The sequence below is a fragment of the Ranitomeya variabilis genome, chromosome 2 (assembly GCF_051348905.1).
Source record: "Ranitomeya variabilis isolate aRanVar5 chromosome 2, aRanVar5.hap1, whole genome shotgun sequence".
NCBI classification, from domain to species: domain Eukaryota; kingdom Metazoa; phylum Chordata; class Amphibia; order Anura; family Dendrobatidae; genus Ranitomeya; species Ranitomeya variabilis.
The window spans coordinates 886,496,396-886,519,727 of record NC_135233.1 but is presented as its reverse complement, the minus strand read 5'-3'; the positions used below and the strand labels follow the sequence as shown (position 1 = coordinate 886,519,727).

Genomic DNA, 23,332 nt, shown 5'->3' with positions numbered 1-23,332 from the left:
ATCATTTGTGACTTTTTGAAATGTCACAAACTTTTAGAGCAATTATACTTTATAGTGCTGTACTGGACTACAATATGTCTATCTTTTTGCTGCGTTGTAGACTAACGTGTGTAAAAGAAGAACAGAAAATAGGTGCTCCCTGTGTAAAACGCAAGACAGCTGGGAGGGTGGTGGGATGAGAACTGTTCACCTGGGTAAGTTGTGTGCAGAACAACTCTGTTGTAAAAACACTGAACGGCTGCTGCTCCGGCCACTGCGTTCACACCGACCCACCCCACTGCACTCATACCCACCTACCCGACTGCACTCACACTCACCCACCCCACTGCACTCCTACCCATCCACCCCACTGCACTCACCCACCCCACTGCACTCACCCCATCCACCCCACTGCACTCACACTCACCCACCCCATTGCACTCACACCCACCTGGGTGGAGAGAGAAACAGACTACTGGAGGAAGATTGTCGGTGGTGTCCATGTGCTGCCAACAATGTTTCAGGTATTGATGAACACAATTTATAACAATGCGTTTTGGAGTGGGTTAAACTCCTTCCTTAGGTAAGGGATATCTGAGGAAATGCGTTGTGTTAAAGAAATAATTTTCATCAATACTTGAAACATTGTTAGCAGCACTCGGACACCACCGCTAATCTTTCTCCAGTACCCTGTAGACTAACCTGTGACATTTTAAAGCTTATGTATTTGGCCCCAAATCCACTATCGCATAAAGAAGGACAAGACAAAAAATATTTAAACCTTCCATAAATTATGAATTGGGGCGTAAGGTGTAGTCATTGTCGAGGAGCTGCTGTGTTCCTGCTCCCTGGTATCCCACAAATAAATAATGTCCTGCCTCCCTTGTGCATTGTGTGAATTGGGTTACACTCATGGTTTAGCTAGAATTTGAATAAGGCATTCTCTTCTCTATCTAATTAGAACAGTAGGCCTCGAACATCCCGGGAAGGTCCGCAGAAGTTTGTTGCAGCCATTCGTGTTATGACCCCAATGGCGAGGGTCTCAGAGGAAAGTGGAAGTCTGCAGAATACAAAAATCCAGCTCATAGGGCAGTGGTAACTGGGTTGACCATATATCTACTCCTAACGCCAACACTAGAAGTAGCCGGGGATCATTCCTACGTTGATTCTAGATGACACGCGCCAGCCGGAGAATCTAGCTACCCCTAGTAGAGGAAAACAAAGACCTTTCTTGCCTCCAGAGAAGGGGACCCCAAAGCTGGATAGAAGCCCCCCACAAATAATGACGGTGAGGTAAGAGGAAATGACAAACACAGAAATGAACCAGGTTTAGCACAGAGAGGCCCGCTTACTGATAGCAGAATAAAGAAAGGTAACTTATATGGTCAACAAAAACCCTATCAAAATCCACACTGGAAATTCAAGAACCCCCGAACCGTCTAACGGTCCGGGGGGAGAACACCAGCCCCCTAGAGCTTCCAGCAAAGGTCAGGATGTAGATTTGGAACAAGCTGGACAAAAATACAAAACCAAAACAAATAGCAAAAAGCAAAAGGCAGACTTAGCTGATATAACTGGAACCAGGATCAGTAGACAAGAGCACAGCAGACTAGCTCTGATAACTACGTTGCCAGGCATTGAACTGAAGGTCCAGGGAGCTTATATAGCAACACCCCTAACTAACGACCCAGGTGCGGATAAAAGGAATGACAGAAAAACCAGAGTCAAAAAACTAGTAACCACTAGAGGGAGCAAAAAGCAAATTCACAACAGTACCCCCCCCTTAGTGAGGGGTCACCGAACCCTCACCACGACCACCAGGGCGATCAGGATGAGCGGCATGAAAGGCACGAACTAAATCGGCCGCATGAACATCAGAGGCGACCACCCAGGAATTATCCTCCTGACCATAGCCCTTCCACTTGACCAGGTACTGAAGCCTCCGCCTGGAGAGGCGAGAATCCAAGATCTTCTCCACCACGTACTCCAACTCGCCCTCAACCAACACCGGAGCAGGAGGCTCAGCAGAAGGAACTACAGGCACAATGTACCGCCGCAACAAGGACCTATGAAATACATTGTGAATAGCAAACGACACAGGAAGATCCAGACGAAAAGATACAGGATTAAGGATTTCCAATATCTTGTAAGGCCCAATAAAACGAGGTTTAAATTTGGGAGAGGAGACCTTCATAGGAACAAAGCGGGAAGAAAGCCATACCAAATCCCCAACGCGTAGTCGGGGACCCACACCGCGGCGGCGGTTGGCAAAGCGCTGAGCCTTCTCCTGTGACAACTTCAAGTTGTCCACCACATGATTCCAGATCTGCTGCAACCTATCCACCACAGAATCCACCCCAGGACAGTCAGAAGGCTCCACATGACCCGAAGAAAAGCGAGGATGGAAACCAGAGTTGCAGAAAAAAGGCGAAACCAAGGTGGCGGAACTAGCCCGATTATTAAGGGCAAACTCAGCCAACGGCAAGAATGTCACCCAATCGTCCTGATCAGCAGAGACAAAACACCTCAAATAAGCCTCCAAAGTCTGATTGGTTCGCTCCGTCTGTCCATTAGTCTGAGGATGGAAAGCAGACGAAAACGACAAATCAATGCCCATCCTACTACAAAAGGATCGCCAGAACCTGGAAACGAACTGGGATCCTCTGTCTGACACAATATTCTCAGGGATGCCGTGCAAACGAACCACGTTCTGGAAAAACACAGGAACCAGATCGGAAGAGGAAGGCAGCTTAGGCAAAGGAACCAAATGGACCATCTTGGAGAAGCGATCACATATCACCCAGATAACGGACATGCCCTGAGATAGCGGAAGATCAGAAATGAAATCCATGGAGATATGTGTCCAAGGTCTCTTCGGGACAGGCAAGGGCAAGAGCAAACCGCTGGCACGAGAACAGCAAGGCTTAGCTCGAGCACAAGTCCCACAGGACTGCACAAATGACCGCACATCCCTTGACAAGGAAGGCCACCAAAAGGACCTGGCCACCAGATCTCTGGTGCCAAAAATTCCCGGGTGACCTGCCAACACCGAGGAATGAACCTCGGAAATGACTCTGCTGGTCCACTTATCCGGGACAAACAGTCTGTCAGGTGGACAAGACTCAGGCCTATCAGCCTGAAATCTCTGCAACACACGTCGCAGATCCGGAGAAATAGCTGACAAGATAACTCCATCTTTAAGAATACCAACAGGATCAGCGACTCCAGGAGCATCAGGCACAAAGCTCCTAGAAAGAGCATCGGCCTTCACATTCTTTGAACCTGGTAAATACGAGACAACAAAATCAAAGCGGGAGAAAAACAATGACCAGCGGGCCTGTCTCGGATTAAGGCGTTTAGCAGACTCGAGATACATCAGATTTTTGTGATCAGTCAAGACCACCACACGATGCTTAGCACCCTCGAGCCAATGACGCCACTCCTCAAATGCCCATTTCATGGCCAACAACTCCCGATTGCCCACATCATAATTTCGCTCGGCAGGCGAAAACTTCCTAGAGAAAAAAGCACAAGGCTTCATAACAGAGCAACCAGGGCCTCTCTGCGACAAAACGGCCCCTGCCCCAATCTCCGAAGCATCCACCTCAACCTGAAAGGGAAGAGAGACGTCAGGCTGGCACAAAACAGGCGCCGAAGTAAACCGGCGTTTCAACTCCTGGAAAGCCTCCACGGCAGCAGGAGCCCAGTTAGCTACATCGGAGCCCTTCTTGGTCATATCCGTCAAAGGTTTCACAATGCTAGAAAAATTAGCGATAAAACGACGGTAGAAGTTAGCGAAGCCCAAGAACTTCTGAAGACTCTTAACTGACGAGGGCTGAGTCCAATCAAGAATAGCTCGGACCTTGACTGGGTCCATCTCCACAGCAGAAGGGGAAAAAATGAACCCCAAAAAGGGAACCTTCTGTACACCAAAGAGACACTTTGAGCCCTTGACAAACAAAGAATTTTCACGCAAAATTTTAAAGACCAACCTGACCTGCTCCACATGCGAATCCCAATTATCAGAAAAAACCAAAATATCATCCAGATAAACAATCAAAAATTTATCCAGATACTTCCGGAAAATGTCATGCATAAAGGACTGAAAAACTGAAGGCGCATTGGAGAGCCCAAAAGGCATCACCAAGTACTCAAAATGACCTTCGGGCGTATTGAATGCGGTTTTCCATTCATCACCTTGCTTAATGCGCACAAGGTTGTACGCACCACGAAGGTCTATCTTGGTGAACCACTTGGCACCCTTAATCCGGGCAAACAAGTCAGACAACAGCGGTAAAGGATACTGAAATTTGACAGTGATCTTATTTAAAAGCCGATAATCAATACAAGGTCTCAAAGATCCGTCCTTTTTTGCCACAAAAAAGAATCCCGCACCAAGAGGGGAAGAAGACGGACGAATATGTCCTTTCTCCAGAGACTCCTTGATATATGAACGCATAGCGGTATGTTCAGGTACCGACAGATTAAACAGTCTTCCCTTAGGAAATTTACTGCCTGGGATCAAATCTATAGCACAGTCACAGTCCCTATGAGGAGGCAGTGCACTGGACTCAGACTCACTGAAGACATCCTGATAATCAGACAAATATTCCGGAACTTCCGAAGGCGTAGAAGAAGCAATAGACACAGGCAGGGAATCCCCATGAATACCACGACAGCCCCAACTTGAGACTGACATAGCCTTCCAGTCCAGGACTGGATTATGGGTCTGTAACCATGGCAGCCCTAAAACAACCAAATCATGCATTTTATGTAAAACCAGGAAACGTATCACCTCGCGGTGTTCAGGAGTCATGCACATGGTAACCTGTGTCCAATACTGCGGTTTATTTGCTGCCAATGGTGTAGCATCAATACCCCTAAGAGGGATAGGATTTTCTAATGGTTCAAGAGTAAAACCACAGCGCTTAGCAAATGAGAGATCCATGAGACTCAGGGCAGCACCTGAATCTACAAATGCCATGACAGGATAAGATGACAGTGAGCAAATCAAAGTTACAGACAGAATAAATTTAGGTTGCAAATTACCAACGGTGACAGGACTAACAACCTTAGCTATACGTTTAGAGCATGCTGAGATAACATGTGTAGAATCACCACAGTAGTAGCACAAGCCATTCCGGCGTCTATGAATTTTCCGCTCATTTCTAGTCAGGATTCTATCACATTGCATTAAATCAGGTGTCTGTTCAGACAACACCATGAGGGAATTTGCGGTTTTTCTATCACATTGCACCGAATTAGGTGTCTGTTCAGACAACACCATGAGGGAATTTGCGGTTTTGCGCTCCCGCAACCGCCGGTCAATTTGAATAGCCAGTGCCATAGTATCATTCAGACCTGTGGGAATGGGAAAACCCACCATAACATTCTTAATGGCTTCAGAAAGGCCATTTCTAAAATTAGCGGCCAGTGCACACTCGTTCCAATGTGTCAGCACGGACCATTTCCGAAATTTTTGGCAATACACTTCAGCCTCGTCCTGCCCCTGAGACATAGCCAGCAAGGCCTTTTCTGCCTGAATCTCAAGATTGGGTTCCTCATAAAGTAAACCGAGCGCCAGAAAAAACGCATCAAGATCAGCCAATGCCGGATCTCCTGGTGCCAGCGAAAAAGCCCAATCCTGAGGGTCGCCCCGTAAGAACGAAATAACAATTTTTACTTGCTGAGCAGAATCTCCAGATGAACAGGGTCTCAGGGACAAAAACAATTTACAATTATTCACGAAATTCCTAAACCTAAACCTGTCTCCGGAAAACAGTTCAGGAATCGGTATTTTAGGTTCTGACATAGGATTTCTGATAACATAGTCTTGTATGCCCTGCACACGAGTAGCCAGCTGGTCCACACTTGTAATCAAGGTCTGGACATTCATGTCTGCAGCAAGCATAGCCACTCTGAGGTAAAGGGGAAGAAGAAAAAAAAAAAAACTCAGAATCTTCTTTCTTATAATCCCTCTTCTGCAATGCATTAAACATTTAATACTGGCCTGGCAAACTGTTATGACCCCAATGGCGAGGGTCTCAGAGGAAAGTGGAAGTCTGCAGAATACAAAAATCCAGCTCATAGGGCAGTGGTAACTGGGTTGACCATATATCTACTCCTAACGCCAACACTAGAAGTAGCCGGGGATCATTCCTACGTTGATTCTAGATGACACGCGCCAGCCGGAGAATCTAGCTACCCCTAGTAGAGGAAAACAAAGACCTTTCTTGCCTCCAGAGAAGGGGACCCCAAAGCTGGATAGAAGCCCCCCACAAATAATGACGGTGAGGTAAGAGGAAATGACAAACACAGAAATGAACCAGGTTTAGCACAGAGAGGCCCGCTTACTGATAGCAGAATAAAGAAAGGTAACTTATATGGTCAACAAAAACCCTATCAAAATCCACACTGGAAATTCAAGAACCCCCGAACCGTCTAACGGTCCGGGGGGAGAACACCAGCCCCCTAGAGCTTCCAGCAAAGGTCAGGATGTAGATTTGGAACAAGCTGGACAAAAATACAAAACCAAAACAAATAGCAAAAAGCAAAAGGCAGACTTAGCTGATATAACTGGAACCAGGATCAGTAGACAAGAGCACAGCAGACTAGCTCTGATAACTACGTTGCCAGGCATTGAACTGAAGGTCCAGGGAGCTTATATAGCAACACCCCTAACTAACGACCCAGGTGCGGATAAAAGGAATGACAGAAAAACCAGAGTCAAAAAACTAGTAACCACTAGAGGGAGCAAAAAGCAAATTCACAACACATTCGCATACTGCGCCAAAAGATCATGTTTTCCTGAGCTTTTCAGCCCTCTGGATTTGGACTCCAAAAGTTCAGTCTTCCCATCTCATCTCTATCTTGTAGCTAAATCTAAACCTATGTCCTATGTCCTAATTTTATCCTTTCCCAACACATTTATAAGGTTCTATGCAATATAAAACACTTTTTCGTTTACACAGGGTATAACCATCTTTCTAATCAAGGGAGAAGCACATGACCGTCTTGGTCACCCTCTTACATTCCTCCCTCTTAAAACATTGTCGTCCCAACGATGACGACACCTGTGAGACACCAAACACATTTATATAGGCATAAAATTTAAGACTATTTTTGTTAGAGTCCTTTTCTTACACCGGACCTTTGGCCCACACAAATAATCATCCAAACACACATGGGCACAGTCCTTCTCTTCAACTCGGCATGCTTATGGGTCATCTGCCTGTTGCATGAGTTCCAGCAATGTGGAACTCTGACACAAAGTGTCCCATTTCCTTTTAAACATGGGTCTGCATGACCCAATGCCACTTTTAATTCCACTTTTCCAGGTATCCAGACACAGTATGCACATATGAAAACACAACGGCCCAATGGCCAACTTATAACGACTCCGACAGTTCAGGAGCAATGACCCGGCACAATCTCTCATCTCATCCCTATCTTATCGCTATATCTAAACCTATGTCCTATGTACTAATCTTATCCTTTCCCTATATCTAAAATACATTTATCTGAACACATCGAGTCATCCACTTATTATAGCAATACATTAACCATGCACCTTGGTGCCTATAAGGTTCTATACATTATAAAAAATGTTTAAGTATACACAGGTTATAACTGTTTTTCCAATCAAGGGATAAGCACATCACAGACCCAATCACTGTCTTAGGGTGGTTTCACACTTGCGTTTTTGTCTGCAGCGTTTTTTTCACAAAAAAACGCATGCGTTTTTTCCCTACATTTAACATTAAAAACGCATGCGTTTTTTTGGTACGCGTTTGGTCGCGTTTAAAAACGCATGCGTTTTTTCTGCATGCGTTCATTTTCAGAAATGCTACCTGCAGTATTTTCTTGCGCGTTTTTTTTTCTGCATAGAAGGCAGAATACATAAAGGAATGGACCTACTTACAGGCATAAAATTAAAAGCAACTAGCATATAAGGATCTGAGAAAATAAGTGAAAACTGATGGTGTAAATTAATTAACCGCACAGACTTCATGCAGAAACAATTGGGTTGCACATTTTCTGAGGTTTCTATTCATGTAGATGGGAAATCTTTGGCCACTTACAGCACATGAAGTATTTGTATCACTCAGCTTTGCATCTGCAAACAGCTCTAAAAGTAACACACACCTTATATCAGAAGGAAGTGTTGCTCAGCAAGCGGCTATGCAAAAAACCCAAACCATCCCTTTTTTTTCTGCCAGTGTTTATCACCATCTGACATACACCCAACAGATTGAGGCATGATCATTCATCAGATCATCAAAGTATTCAACAGCTACACATTTTGCTGTTGGATTGTATGACAATATGCTGCCACCTAGAGTCAACGTGCATTTGTGCATTTCTACTTCCTATTTTACGATTAGAAAGAAAATAACTTTATAGAAATACTCAGGAGAACATTCATTAAACTCCAGAGCACTAACAATCCCTTCCATATGAATTGAAAGCCACGCTGCACTGCTGGATCCACCATACAACTTTCAATTGACTCATACAATATGTTTGTTGTTTGACAAGGAGAAGAGAACTGGACTTTACACCATTCTCACCATCAATTCTAATGGAGATTGCAACAGAGTTTAGTACCTAGTGTGTAGATAGATCCCTAGTTAACTCTCCCTATCTATGGACCAGACATAAGTAGGCCATATTTTGAAGAGGTTGACCAGGCTTACTACATAAAATAACTATACATACACACTGCTCAACAAAATAAAGGGAATACTAAAATCCCACATCCTAAAATTCACAGAAAAAACTTGATAAAAATATTGGAGTGAAAACTAAATAAACAATTCACAGGAATACCCCCAAAATAGCTAAAATACCTTTATTACATAAATATTAAAAACTAGTGCGCACAAAATCATCACCAAAAGCATACATAATATGTATTAGAAAATACCACTATATCTCTAGGTGCCTATCTCTCGTCAGCTCCCTACCTGACAGCGGAGGTTGGCACCCTAGACCTGCGCAATGGCGCCCCCGCTCACCGTCGACTGTCCCTTCTAACCATACAAATCCCTATAGGGAGTGGGTAGAAAAAATGAATGTATTAAATGTCAGGACTAGGGACTAGTGAGAGATAAACTGTCCCTACTTCTGTCCCTGCCTTACAGCGGAGGTCGGCAGCCTAAACTTTTACGGTAAATGGCACCCCCGCTCCTCGACAAGCAAAAAATCACCCTAATAAAATAATATCAGGGCAATGCATAGACGTAATGTAAGGTGCTGGAGTGCAGGAGAATATAGTATTCAAAAAAAAATATATAGTAATAACCCCTCAATATATATTGTAATAATCTCTCCAGACAATAATATTAATGAAAGATTCCAGTTGCATATACGAATCCTTTATTAGGGTAAGATATCACTCCCAATGTCCGAGTAGTTCTCATAGATAATTGAAAACTATCATATGGTTTCACTCTATATTAGGATGACAGAGGCACAGATAAAAAAAAAACAAAACACACGTCTTGGAGTCAATCCTCCGTACCAAAAAAGCCTATATATCAGAGCGAAGTTCACAAAATACTATATCTCCACAGATAGCAATACACTTTCAAAATCGATAGGCATCTTTAAGATTTAAACTCCCCAATTCAAATCTCCATCAATATGCATATATGGCCTATGACAAATTATTGTGTCTTTAGTTGCACTGCTCAAAAAAATAAAAGGAACACTAAAATCCCACATCCTAGATATCACTGAATGAAATAATCCAGTTTTAAATCTTTATTCATTACATAGTGGAATGTGTTGACAACAATAAAACCAAAAAATTGTCAACGTACCTCACAAATAACATCCCATAGAGGTCTGGAGTTGGAATGATGCTCAAAGTCAAAGTGGAAAATGAAGTTACAGGCTGATCCAACTTCAGTGGAAATGCCTCAAGACAAGGAAATGATGCTCAGTAGTGTGTATGACCTCCCTACAACGCCTGGGCATGCTCCTGATGAGGCGACGGATGGTCTCCTGAGGGATCTCCTCTCAGACCTGGACTAAAGCATCCACCAACTCCTGGACAGTCTGTGGTGCAACGTGATGTTGGTGGACGGTGCGAGACATGATATCCCAGATGAGTTCAATCGGATTCAGGTGTGGAGAACATGTGGGTCAGTCCATAGATTCAATGCCTTCATCTTGCAGAAACTGCTGACATACTCCAGCCACATGAGGTCTGGCACTGTCCTGCATTAGGAGGAACCCAGGTCCAACCGCACCAGCATATGGTCTCACAAGGGGTCTGAGGTCTCAGTACCTAATGGCAGTCAGGCTACCTCTGGCAAGCACATGGAGGGCTGTGCGGACCTCCAAAGAAATGCCACCCCACACCATTACTGACCCACTGCCAAACCGTTCATGCTGAAGGATGTTGCAGGCAGCAGATCACACTCCACGGCGCCTTCAGACTCTGTCACATGTGCTCAGTGTGAACCTGCTTTCATCTGTGAAGAGCACAGGGCGCAAGTGGCGAATTTGCCAATCCTGGTGTTCTGTGGCAAATGCCAAGCGTCCTGCACGTTGTTGGGCTGTGAGCACAACCCCCATCTGTGGATGTCAGGCACTCAGACCATCCTCATGGAGTCGGTTTCTAACCGTTTGTGCAGACACATGCACATTTGTGGCCTGCTGGAGGTAATTTTGCAGGGCTCTGGCAGTGCTCCTCCTGTTCCTCCTTGCACAAAGGCTGAGGTAGCGGTCCTGCTGCTGGGTTGCTGCCCTCCTACGGCCACCTCCACGTCTCCTGGTGTACTGACCTGTCTCCTGGTAGCGCCTCCAGCCTCTGGACACTACGCTGACAGACACAGTAAACCTTGCCACAGCTCGCATTGATGTGCCATCCTGGATGAGCTGTACTACCAGAGCAACTTGTGCGGGTTGTAGAGTCTGTCTCATGCTACCACAAGTGTGAAAGCACAACCAACATTCAAAAGTGATCAAAACATCAGCCAGAAAGCATTGGTACTGAGATGTGGTCTGTGGTCCCCACTAGCAAAACCACTCCTTTATTGAGTGCGTCTTGATAATTGCCAATAATTTCCATCTGTTGTCTATTCCATTTGCACAACAGCATGTGAAATTGATTGTCAAAGTGTTGCTTCCTAAGTGGACAGTTTGATTTCACAGAACTATGATTTACTTGGAGTTATATTCTGTTAAGTGTTCCCTTTATTTTTTTGAGCAGTGCGTATATATATATATATATATATATATGTATATATATATATATATATATATATATATATATATATATATATATATATATATACTAGATGGCAGCCCGATTCTAAAGAATCGGGAGTCTAGAATCCATATATACTTTATTTATTTAAATGTAAGAATAATTTGGTGGGCGGGGACCCTCGGCCTCCGATTTGGTTGGCGGGGCCCCACGGCCTCCGATTTGGTGGGCGGGGTCCCTCTGCCTCCGCTTTGGTGGGCGGGGCCGCTCGGCCTTCGATTTGGTGGGCGGGGCTCCTCGGCCTCCGATTTGGTTGGTGGGGCCCCTCGGCCTCCGATTTGGTAGGCGGGGCCCCTTATCCTCCGATTTGGTGGGCGGGGACCCTCAGCCTCCGATTTGGTGGGCGGGGCCCCTCGGCCTCCGATTTGGTGGGCAGGGCCCCTCGGCCTCCGATTTGGTTGGCGGGGCCCCTCGGCCTCCGATTTGGTGGGTGGGGACTCTCGGCCTCCGATTTGGTGGGCGGGGACCCTCGGCCTCCGATTTGGTGGGCGGGGCCCCTCGGCCTCCGATTTGGTTGGCGGGGCCCCTCGGCCTCCGATTTGGTGGGCGGGGACCCTCGGCCTCCGATTTGGTGGGCGGGGACCCTCAGCCTCCAATTTGGTGGGCGGGGACCCTCGGCCTCCGATTTGGTAAGTGGGGACCCTCGGCCTCCGATTTGGTGGGCGGGGACCCTCGGCCTCCGATTTGGTGGGCGGGGCCCCTCGGCCTCCGATTTGGTGGGCGGGGCCCCTCGGCCTCCGATGTGGTGGGCAGGGCCCCTCGGCCTCCGCTTTGGTGGGCGGGGCCAGGCCCCTCGGCCTCCGCTTTGGTGGGCGGGGCCAGGCCCCTCGGCCTCCACTTTGGTGGGCGGGGCCGCTCGGCCTTCGATTTGGTGGGCGGGGCTCCTCGGCCTCCGATTTGGTTGGCGAAGCCCCTCGGCCTCCGATTTGGTGGGCGGGGACCCTCGGCCTCCGATTTGGTGGGCGGGGACCCTCGACCTCCGATTTGGTGGGCGGGGACCCTCGGCCTCCGCTTTGGTGGGCGGGGCCCCTCGGCCTCCGATTTGGTGGGCGGGGTCCCTCTGCCTCCGATTTGGTGGGTGGGGACCCTCGGCCTCCGCTTTAGTTGGCGGGGCCGCTCGGCCTTCGATTTGGTGGGCGGGGCTCCTCGGCCTCCGATTTGGTTGGCGGGGCCCCTCGGCCTCCGATTTGGTGGGCGGGGCCCCTTATCCTCCAATTTGGTGGGCGGGGACCCTCGGCCTCCGATTTGGTGGGCGGGGCCCCTCGGCCTCCGATTTGGTGGGCGGGGCCCCTCGGCCTCCGATTTGGTTGGCGGGGCCCCTCGGCCTCCGATTTGGTGGGCGGGGACCCTCGGCCTCCGATTTGGTGGGCGGGGCCCCTCGGCCTCCGATGTGGTGGGCGAGGCCCCTCGGCCTCCGCTTTGGTGGGCGGGGCCGGGCCCCTCGGCCTCCGCTTTGGTGGGCGGGGCCGCTCGGCCTTCAATTTGGTGGGCGGGGCCGCTCGGCCTTCGATTTGGTGGGCGGGGCTCCTCGGCCTCCGATTTGGTTGGCGGGGCCCCTCGGCCTCCGATTTGGTTGGCGGGGCCCCTCGGCCTCCGATTTGGTGGGCGGGGACCCTCGGCCTCCGATTTGGTGGGCAGGGACCCTCGGCCTCCGATTTGGTGGGCGGGGACCCTCGGCCTCCGATTTGGTGGGCGGGGACCCTCGGCCTCCGATTTGGTGGGCAAGGACCCTCGGCCTCCGATTTGGTGGGCGGGGACCCTCGGCCTCCGATTTGGTGGGCGGGGACCCTCGGCCTCCGATTTGGTGGGCGGGGACCCTCGGCCTCCGATGTGGTGGGCGGGGCCCCTCGGCCTCCGCTTTGGTGGGCGGGGCCAGGCCCCTCGGCCTCCGCTTTGGTGGGCGGGGCCGCTCGGCCTTCGATTTGGTGGGCGGGGCTCCTCGGCCTCCGATTTGGTTGGCGAAGCCCCTCGGTGTCCGATTTGGTTGGTGGGGCCCCTCGGCCTCCAATTTGGTGGGCGGGGACCCTCGGCCTCCGATTTGGTGGGCGGGGACCCTCGGCCTCCGATTTGGTGGGCGGGGACCCTCGGCCTCTGATTTGATGGGTGGGGCCCGTCGGCCTCCGATTTGGTGGGCGGGGCCCCTCGGCCTCCGATTTGGATGGTGTGGACCCTCGGCCTCCGATTTGGTGGGCGGGGACCCTCGGCCTCCGATTTGGTGGGCGGGGACCCTCGGCCTCCGATTTGGTGGGCGGGGACCCTCGGCCTCCGATTTGGTGGGCGGGGACCCTCGGCCTCCGATTTGGTGGGCGGGGACCCTCGGCCTCCGATTTGGTGGGCGGGGCCCCTCGGCCTCCGATGTGGTGGTCGGGGCCCCTCGGCCTCCGCTTTGGTGGGCGGGGCCGGGCCCCTCGGCCTCCGCTTTGGTGGGCGGGGCCGCTCGGCCTTCGATTTGGTGGGCAGGGCTCCTCGGCCTCCGATTTGGTTGGCGGGGCCCCTCGGCCTCCGATTTGGTTGGCGGGGCCCCTCGGCCTCCGATTTGGTGTGTGCTCTGCCTGGGGCCACTGTGCTCTGCCTGGGGCCCCATATGCTGCCTGGGGCCCCTGTGCTCTGCCTGGGGCCCCATATGCTGCTTGGGGCCCCTGTGCTCTGCCTGGGGCCCCATATGCTGCCTGGGGCCCCTGTGCTCTGCCTGGGGCCCCTGTGCTCTGCCTGGGGCCCCATGTTCTGCAAGGGGCCCCTGTGCTCTGCCTGGGGCCACTGTGCTCTGCCTGGGGCCCCATGTTCTGCTTGGGGCCACTGTGCTCTGCCTGGGGCCCCATAAGCTGCCTGGGGCCCCTGTGCTCTGCCTGGGACCACTGTGCTCTGCCTGGGGCCCCATATGCTGCCTGGGGCCACTGTGCTCTGCCTGGGGCCCCATATGCTGCCTTGGGCCCCTGTGCTCTGCCTGGGGCCCCATATGCTGCCTGGGGCCCCTGTGCTCTGCCTGGGGCCCCTGTGCTCTGCCTGGGGCCCCATGTTCTGCCTGGGGCCCCTGTGCTCTGCCTGGGGCCACTGTGCTCTGCCTGGGGCCCCATATGCTGCCTGGGGCCCCTGTGCTCTGCCTGGGGCCCCATATGCTGCCTGGGGCCCCTGTGCTCTGCCTGGGGCCCCTGTGCTCTGCCTGGGGCCCCATGTTCTGCCTGGGGCCCCTGTGCTCTGCCTGGGGCCACTGTGCTCTGCCTGGGGCCCCATATGCTGCCTGGGGCCCCTGTGCTCTGCCTGGGGCCCCATATGCTGCCTGGGGCCCCTGTGCTCTGCCTGGGGCCACTGTGCTCTGCCTGGGGCCCCATAGGCTGCCTGGGGCCCCTGTGCTCTGCTTGGGACCACTGTGCTTTGCCTGGGGCCCCATATGCTGCCTGGGGCCCCTGTGCTCTGCCTGGGGCCACTGTGCTCTGCCTGGGGCCCCATATGCTGCCTGGGCCCCCTGTGCTCTGCCTGGGTGTAGGACACTGGTGACGTCACTTATCTCCGGACATTAGCTCCGGACATTAGCTCCGGACATTATCTCCGGACATTATCTCCGGACAAAGCCACGGAAGTTGGCACAAATTGCAGGAAGTAGTATTCTAGGCAATTATATATTATATATATATATATATATATATATATATATATATATATATATATATATATATATATATATATATATATACACATGCACACACACAGTGGGGAAAATAAATATTTGATACGCTGCCAATTTTGCAATTTTTCCCACCTACAAAGAATAGTGAGGTCTGTAATATTTATTGTAGGTACACTTCAACTGTGAAAGACAGAATCTAAAAATAAAACCCAGAAGATCACATTGTTTGATTTTTAAATAATAAAACTGGATTTTATTCCATGAAATAAATATTTGATCACCTACCAACCAACAAGAATTCTGTCTCTCACAGACCTGTTAGTTTTTCTTTAAGAAGCCCTCCTACCCTGCACTCATTACCTGTATTAATTGCACCTGTTTGAACTCATAGCCTGTATATAAGACACCTGTCCACATATTCAATCAATCACACTGCAACCTCTCCACCATGGCTAAGAACAAAGAGCTGTCTAAGGAAACCAGGTACAAAATGGTAGACCTGCACAAGGCTGGGATGGGCTACAGGACAATAGACAAGCAGCTTGGTGAGAAGGCAACAACTGTTGGCACAATTATTAGAAAATGGAAGAAACAAAAGATGACTGTCAATCTTCCTTGGTCTGGTACTCCATGCAAAATCTCACCTCGTGGGGTAAGGATGATTCTGAGAAAGGTCAGGAATCAGCCCAGAACTACACGGGATGTTCACCAATGACCACCTGGATGATCCAGAGGAGGCAAGGGAGAAGGTCATATGGTCAGATGAGACCAAAATAGAACTTTTTGGTATGAACACCACTCAACATGTGTGGAGGAAGAAGGATGAGTACAACCCCAAGATCACCATCCCAACCGTGAAGTATGGTGGGGAAACATCATACTTTGGTGGTGCTTTTCTACAAAAGGGGACAAGACAACTGCACTGTATTGAAGGGAGGATGGATGGGTGTTGTGAATTAGACTTCTTGGCTCCCTCTGGTGGTTATTAGTGATATGACTCTGGGATTTTCTTTCCTCAGTTTGCACCCACCTGGGTCGTTAGTCCAGGGGTGTTGCTATATAAACCTCCTGGATCCTTAGTCCTGTGCCTGGCATCGTTGTAATCAGATCCTTTTTGTTTGCTCCTATCTGCTGGTCCTGGTTCATGCAAAATTAAGCTAAGTCCTGCTTCTTTGTTTTTTGGGTTATTTGCTTGCTCTCATTTTTGTCCAGCTTGTACTAAATGTGATTCCTGACCTTGCTGGAAGCTCTAGGGGGCTGGTGTTCTCCCCCCGGGCCGTTAGACGGTTCGGGGGTTCTTGAATATCCAGCATGGATATTTTTGATAGGGTTTTTGCTGACCATATAAGTTATCTTACTATATTCTGCTATTAGCTAGTGGGCCTCTCTTTGCTAAATACCTAGCTCATCCTTACGTTTGTCTTTTCCTCTTACCTCACCGTTATTATTTGTTGGGGGCTTGTATCCAACTTTTGGGGTCTTTTCTCTGGAGGCAAGAAAGGTCTTTCTTTTCCCTTCTAGGGTTAGTTAGTTCTCCGGCTGGCGCGAGACGTCTAGAATCAACGTAGGAACGTTCCCCGGCTGCTGTTATTTGTGGTGCTAGGATTAGATATATGGTCAGATCAGTTACCACTGCCCTATGAGCTGGTTTTTGTGTTTGCAGACTTAGAAACTATTTCTGAGACCCTCTGCCATTGGGGTCATAACAGTATGCCAGGCCAACATTGAATGTTTATTGCATTGCAGAAGTGGGATAATAAGAAAGGAAATTCTGAGTTGTTGTTTTTTTCCTTCTTCCTCCCCTTTACCTTTGAGTGGCTTGTGCTTGCTACAGACATGAATGTCCAGACCTTGATTACAAGTGTAGACCAGCTTGCTGCTCGTGTGCAGGGCATACAAGATTTTGTTACCAGTAGTCCAATGTCTGAACCTAAAATACCTATTCCTGAACTGTTTTCTGGAGACCGATTTAGGTTTAGGAATTTCAGGAACAATTGTAAATTGTTTCTTTCTCTGAGACTCCGTTCATCTGGAGATCCAGCTCAGCAAGTGAAAATTGTTATCTCTTTTTTACGGGGCGACCCTCAGGATTGGGCTTTTTCGCTAGCGCCAGGAGATCCGGCATTGGCAAATATTGATGCGTTTTTTCTGGCGCTCTGATTGCTTTACGAGGAACCCAATCTTGAAGTTCAGGCAGAAAAAGCCTTGCTGGCTATTTCTCAGGGCCAGGATGAAGCTGAAGTGTATTGCCAAAAATTTCGGAAATGGTCCGTGCTTACTCAGTGGAATGAGTGTGCTCTGGCCGCAAATTTCAGAAATGGCCTTTCTGAAGCCATTAAGAATGTGATGGTGGGTTTCCCCATTCCTACAAGTCTGAATGATTCTATGGCGCTGGCTATTCAAATTGACCGGCGTTTGCGGGAGCGCAAAACCGCTAATCCTCTGGTGGCGTTGTCTGAACAAACATCTGATTTAATGCAATGTGATAGAATTCAGACTAGAAATGAGCTGAAAAATCATAGACATCAGAATGGGTTATGTTTTTACTGTGGTGATTCTACACATGTTATATCAGCATGCTCTAAACGCCTAACAAGGGTTGTCAGTCCTGTCGCCATTGGTAATTTGGTCGTTTTGGGTCTGCCATGGTTACAGACCCACAATCCAGTCTTGGATTGGAAGGCAATGTCTGTGTCAAGTTGGGGCTGTCAGGGAATTCATGCTGATTCCCCGCCGGTGTCTATTGCTTCCTCTACTCCTTCGGAAGTTCCTGAGTATTTGTCTGATTATCAGGATGTATTCAGCGAGTCCAGATCCAGTGCTCTGCCTCCTCATAGGGACTGTGACTGCGCCATAGATTTGATTCCAGGTAGTAAATTTCCTAAGGGAAGATTATTTAATCTGTCTGTACCTGAGCATGCCGCAATGCGTTCGTATATCAAGGAGTCTCTGGAGAAGGGGCATATCCGTCCATCCTCTTCCCCTCTTGGTGCGGGATTCTTTTTTGTGGCCAAGAAGGACGGATCTTTGAGACCTTGTATTGACTATCGGCTTCTGAATAAAATCACTGTTAAATTTCAGTATCCTTTGCCTCTGTTGTCGGACTTGTTTGCCCGGATTAAAGGTGCCAAGTGGTTCACCAAGATAGATCTTCGTGGTGCGTACAACCTTGTGCGCATTAAGCAAGGAGATGAATGGAAGACTGCATTTAATACGCCCGAAGGTCATTTTGAGTACTTGGTGATGCCTTTTGGGCTCTCTAATGCGCCCTCAGTGTTTCAGTCCTTTATGCATGATATTTTCCGGAAGTATCTGGATAAATTTATGATTGTTTATCTGGATGATATTCTGGTTTTCTCTGAAGATTGGGACTCACATGTGGAGCAGGTCAGGATGGTGTTTCAGGTTTTGCGTGAGAATGCTTTGTTTGTTAAGGGCTCAAAGTGCCTCTTTGGAGTACAGAAGGTTCCCTTTTTGGGGTTTATTTTTTCCCCTTCTGCTGTGGAGATGGACCCAGTCAAGGTCCGAGCTATTCATGATTGGACTCAACCCACGTCAGTTAAGAGTCTTCAGAAGTTCTTGGGTTTTGCTAACTTCTACCGTCGTTTTATCGCTAATTTTTCTAGCGTTGTTAAACCTTTGACGGATATGACCAAGAAAGGTTCTGATGTTGCTAACTGGGCTCCTGCAGCCGTGGAGGCGTTCCAAGAGTTGAAGCGCCGGTTTACTTCGGCGCCTGTTTTGTGCCAGCCTGATGTCTCACTTCCCTTTCAGGTCGAAGTGGATGCTTCTGAGATTGGGGCAGGGGCCGTTTTGTCACAGAGAGGCCCTGGTTGCTCGGTAATGAGACCATGTGCTTTCTTCTCCAGGAAGTTTTCGCCTGCTGAGCGGAATTATGATGTCGGCAATCGGGAGTTGCTGGCCATGAAGTGGGCATTTGAGGAGTGGCGTCATTGGCTCGAGGGTGCTAAGCATCGTGTGGTGGTCTTGACTGATCACAAAAATCTGATGTATCTCGAGTCTGCTAAACGCCTGAATCCTAGACAGGCCCGCTGGTCATTGTTTTTCTCCCGTTTTGACTTTGTGGTCTCGTATTTACCAGGTTCAAAGAATGTGAAGGCTGATGCTCTTTCAAGGAGCTTTGTGCCTGACTCTCCTGGAGTCGCAGAACCAGTTGGTATTCTTAAAGAGGGAGTTATCTTGTCAGCCATTTCTCCTGATTTGAGACGCGTGTTGCAGAGATTTCAGGCTGGTAGACCTGACTCTTGTCCACCTGACAGACTGTTTGTTCCTGATAAGTGGACCAGCAGAGTCATTTCCGAGGTTCATTCCTCGGTGTTGGCAGGTCATCCGGGAATTTTTGGCACCAGAGATCTGGTGGCTAGGTCCTTTTGGTGGCCTTCCTTGTCACGGGATGTGCGGTCATTTGTGCAGTCCTGTGGAACTTGTGCTCGAGCTAAGCCTTGCTGTTCTCGTGCCAGCGGGTTGCTCTTGCCCTTGCCTGTCCCGAAGAGGCCTTGGACACACATTTCCATGGATTTCATTTCTGATCTCCCGGTGTCTCAGGGCATGTCTGTCATCTGGGTGGTATGTGATCGCTTTTCCAAAATGGTCCATTTGGTGCCTTTGCCTAAGCTGCCCTCCTCTTCCGATCTGGTTCCTGTGTTCTTTCAGAATGTGGTTCGTTTACACGGCATTCCTGAGAATATTGTGTCTGACAGAGGATCCCAGTTTGTTTCCAGGTTCTGGCGATCCTTTTGTGCTAGGATGGGCATTGAGTTGTCGTTTTCGTCTGCCTTTCATCCTCAGACTAATGGACAAACGGAGCGAACTAATCAGACTCTGGAGGCTTATTTGAGGTGTTTTGTTTCGGCAGATCAGGATGATTGGGTGACCTTCTTGCCGTTGGCTGAGTTTGCCCTTAATAACCGGGCTAGTTCCGCTACTTTGGTTTCGCCATTTTTCTGCAACTCTGGTTTCCATCCTCGTTTTTCCTCGGGACATGTGGAGCCTTCTGACTGTCCTGGGGTAGATTCTGTGGTGGATAGGTTGCAGCAGATCTGGAATCATGTGGTGGACAACTTAAAGTTGTCACAAGAGAAGGCTCAGCGTTTTGCCAACCGCCGCCGCGGTGTGGGTCCCCGACTTCGTGTTGGGGATTTGGTATGGCTGTCTTCTCGATTTGTTCCTATGAAGGTCTCCTCTCCTAAATTTAAGCCTCGCTTCATCGGTCCTTACAAGATATTGGAAATCCTTAATCCTGTGTCCTTTTGCTTGGATCTTCCGGTGTCGTTTGCCATTCACAACGTGTTCCATAGGTCCTTGTTGCGGCGGTACGTTGTACCTGTGGTTCCTTCTGTTGAGCCTCCTGCTCCGGTGTTGGTTGGGGGCGAGTTGGAGTACGTGGTGGAGAAGATCTTGGATTCTCGTCTCTCCAGACGAAGGCTTCAGTATCTGGTCAAGTGGAAGGGCTATGGTCAGGAGGATAATTCCTGGGTGGTTGCCTCTGATGTGCATGCGGCCGATTTAGTTTGTGCCTTTCACGCTGCTCATCCTGATCGCCCTGGTGGTCTTGGTGAGGGTTCGGTGACCCCTCCTTAAGGGGGGGGGTACTGTTGTGAATTAGACTTCTTGGCTCCTTCTGGTGGTTATTAGTGATATGACTCTGGGATTTTCTTTCCTCAGTTTGCACCCACCTGGGTCGTTAGTCCAGGGGTGTTGCTATATAAACCTCCTGGATTCTTAGTCCTGTGCCTGGCATCGTTGTAATCAGATCCTTTTTGTTTGCTCCTATCTGCTGGTCCTGGTTCGTGCAAAATTAAGCTAAGTCCTGCTTCTTTGTTTTTTGGGTTATTTGCTTGCTCTCATTTTTGTCCAGCTTGTACTAAATGTGATTCCTGACCTTGCTGGAAGCTCTAGGGGGCTGGTGTTCTCCCCCCGGGCCGTTAGACGGTTCGGGGGTTCTTGAATATCCAGCGTGGATATTTTTGATAGGGTTTTTGCTGACCATATAAGTTATCTTACTATATTCTGCTATTAGCTAGTGGGCCTCTCTTTGCTAAATACCTAGCTCATCCTTACGTTTGTCTTTTCCTCTTACCTCACTGTTATTATTTGTTGGGGGCTTGTATCCAACTTTTGGGGTCTTTTCTCTGGAGGCAAGAAAGGTCTTTCTTTTCCCTTCTAGGGTTAGTTAGTTCTCCGGCTGGCGCGAGACGTCTAGAATCAACGTAGGAACGTTCCCCGGCTGCTGTTATTTGTGGTGCTAGGATTAGATATATGGTCAGATCAGTTACCACTGCCCTATGAGCTGGTTTTTGTGTTTGCAGACTTAGAAACTATTTCTGAGACCCTCTGCCATTGGGGTCATAACAGATGGGGTTATGTATCTTGAGATTTTGGCCAACAACATCTTTCCCTCAGTAAGTGCATTGAAAAAGATTCGTGGCTGGGTCTTCCGGCATGACAATGACCAAAATTACTCATCTAAGGCAACTAAGGAGTGGCTCCGTAAGAAGCATTTCAAGGTCCTGGAGTGGCTTAGCCAGTCTCTAGACCTAAACCCAATAGAAAATCTTTGGAGGGAGCGGAAACTCAATGTTGCCCAGCGACAGCCCTGAAACCTTCAAGATCTGGAGAAGATCTGTACAGAGCAACAGGCCAAAATCCCTGCTGCAGTGTGTGCAAACTTGGTCAACAACTACAGGAAATGTCTTGACCTCTGTAACTATAAACAAAGGTTTCTGTACCAAATGTTAAGTTCTGTTTTTCTATCGTATCAAATATTTATTTAATCCAATAAAATGCTAAATAATTATGCAAAAAAATCATACAATGTGATTTTGTGGATATTTTTAAAAAAATTCTGTCTCTCACAGTTAAAGAAGTTGTCCACTACTATAACTTTTTTTTTTTTTCATAAATCTTGCTATTATAGGCCACTGAAAACATCTACTGTGTTTATTTTAGCAATATTACCTTTTATCATGCTGTAGCAGCACATCTTCAGTGCTGGATTCAGCTCTCATGGGGTTAATCGACAACTTCCTTTCTCCTGAGTTACTGTGCTCTAATACTACAAGTTCCATGATGCATTGCACTGCTACTAAGCACGAACCTACCACAGCCACTCCAAAACACACCCCAACCCCTCCCTCCTCTCCCCCCTCTATCTTCAAAAAGATTTGTGATGTCATTTCTGTCCAACCTCATTACATTTGTCCAACCCACACTCCATTACACACGGATAGAGGGATAGATAGATAGATAGATAGATAGATAGATAGATAGATAGATAGATAGATAGATAGATAGATAGATATGGGATAGACAGACAGATAGATAGATATGGGATAGACAGATAGATAGATAGATAGATAGATAGATAGATAGATAGATAGATAGATAGATAGATAGATAGATACAGATATATCTATATATCTATGTCTATTTCCATAGGTATGTCCATATCCATGTTTCTAAACCCCTTCACCCCCTGGAGCTTTTTTGTTTTTGTTTATCGCTCCCCTTCTTTCCAGAGCCATAATTTTTCCATCAATATGGCCATGTGAGGGCTTATCTTTTGCGGGACAAGTTCTACTTTTGAACGACATCATTGGTTTTACCATGTCGTGTAGCAGAAAATGTGAAAAAAATTCAAAGTGCAATGAAATGGTAAAAAAGTGCAATCCCACACTTGTTTTTTGCTTGGCTTTTTGGCTAGGTTCACTAAATGCTAAGGCTGTGTGCACCCGTTGCGGATCTGATTGCAGATCCGCAGCGTTTTTTGCTGCACTGAATTGCATCAAATCCGCAGTGTAGTGCACAACCATTGTAAGCCTATGGGAGCCGCAGACTTGTTGTGCACATGCTGCGGAAAAAGCCGCACCAAAACCACACCAAGAACTGCATCAAAACCGCACCAAAAACTGCATCAAAACCGCACCAAAACTGCACCAGGTTTTGATGCAGTTTTTGGTGCAGTTTTGATGCAGTTTTTGGTGCAGTTTTGGTGCGGTTTATGCGCGGTTTTAATGCCGTTTTTGGAAATAAGTAAATAAACGGAAAATGTGCATGATTTGAATGGAAACATGCATGAAAAAACGGATTCCAAGGCCGGATTCATCATTTCACAGCTCAGTTTCATACGTTTTTTTGCCGGATCCGTCGCTGTGCGTTTTTTCGCCGGACAGAAAAAATGTTCCTCTGTATGTGTTTTCCATCCGGCGGAAACAGCTTTTTTGACGGATCCGGAAAAAACGGATGAAACTCTCTGAGAAAAAAACGGATCCGACGGAAAAAAATGGATCCGTTTTTTTCAAAACTCGCCGGATTGTGCCTCACGGCAAAAACCTGATGTGTGAAAGCACCCAAATATATGGATAGATACATCTATGTATCTATAGATATATCTATAGATAAATATATCTATAGATAGATATATCCATAGA

General features: G+C 48.2%; 1 protein-coding gene across 5 annotated transcripts in view; it reads right to left on the bottom strand.

Moving 5' to 3' along the window:
- The window catches only part of MCF2L2 (MCF.2 cell line derived transforming sequence-like 2), a 508,511-nt gene that overhangs the window by 428,445 nt on the left and 56,734 nt on the right, over window positions 1–23,332 (bottom strand). The window lies entirely within an intron of this gene.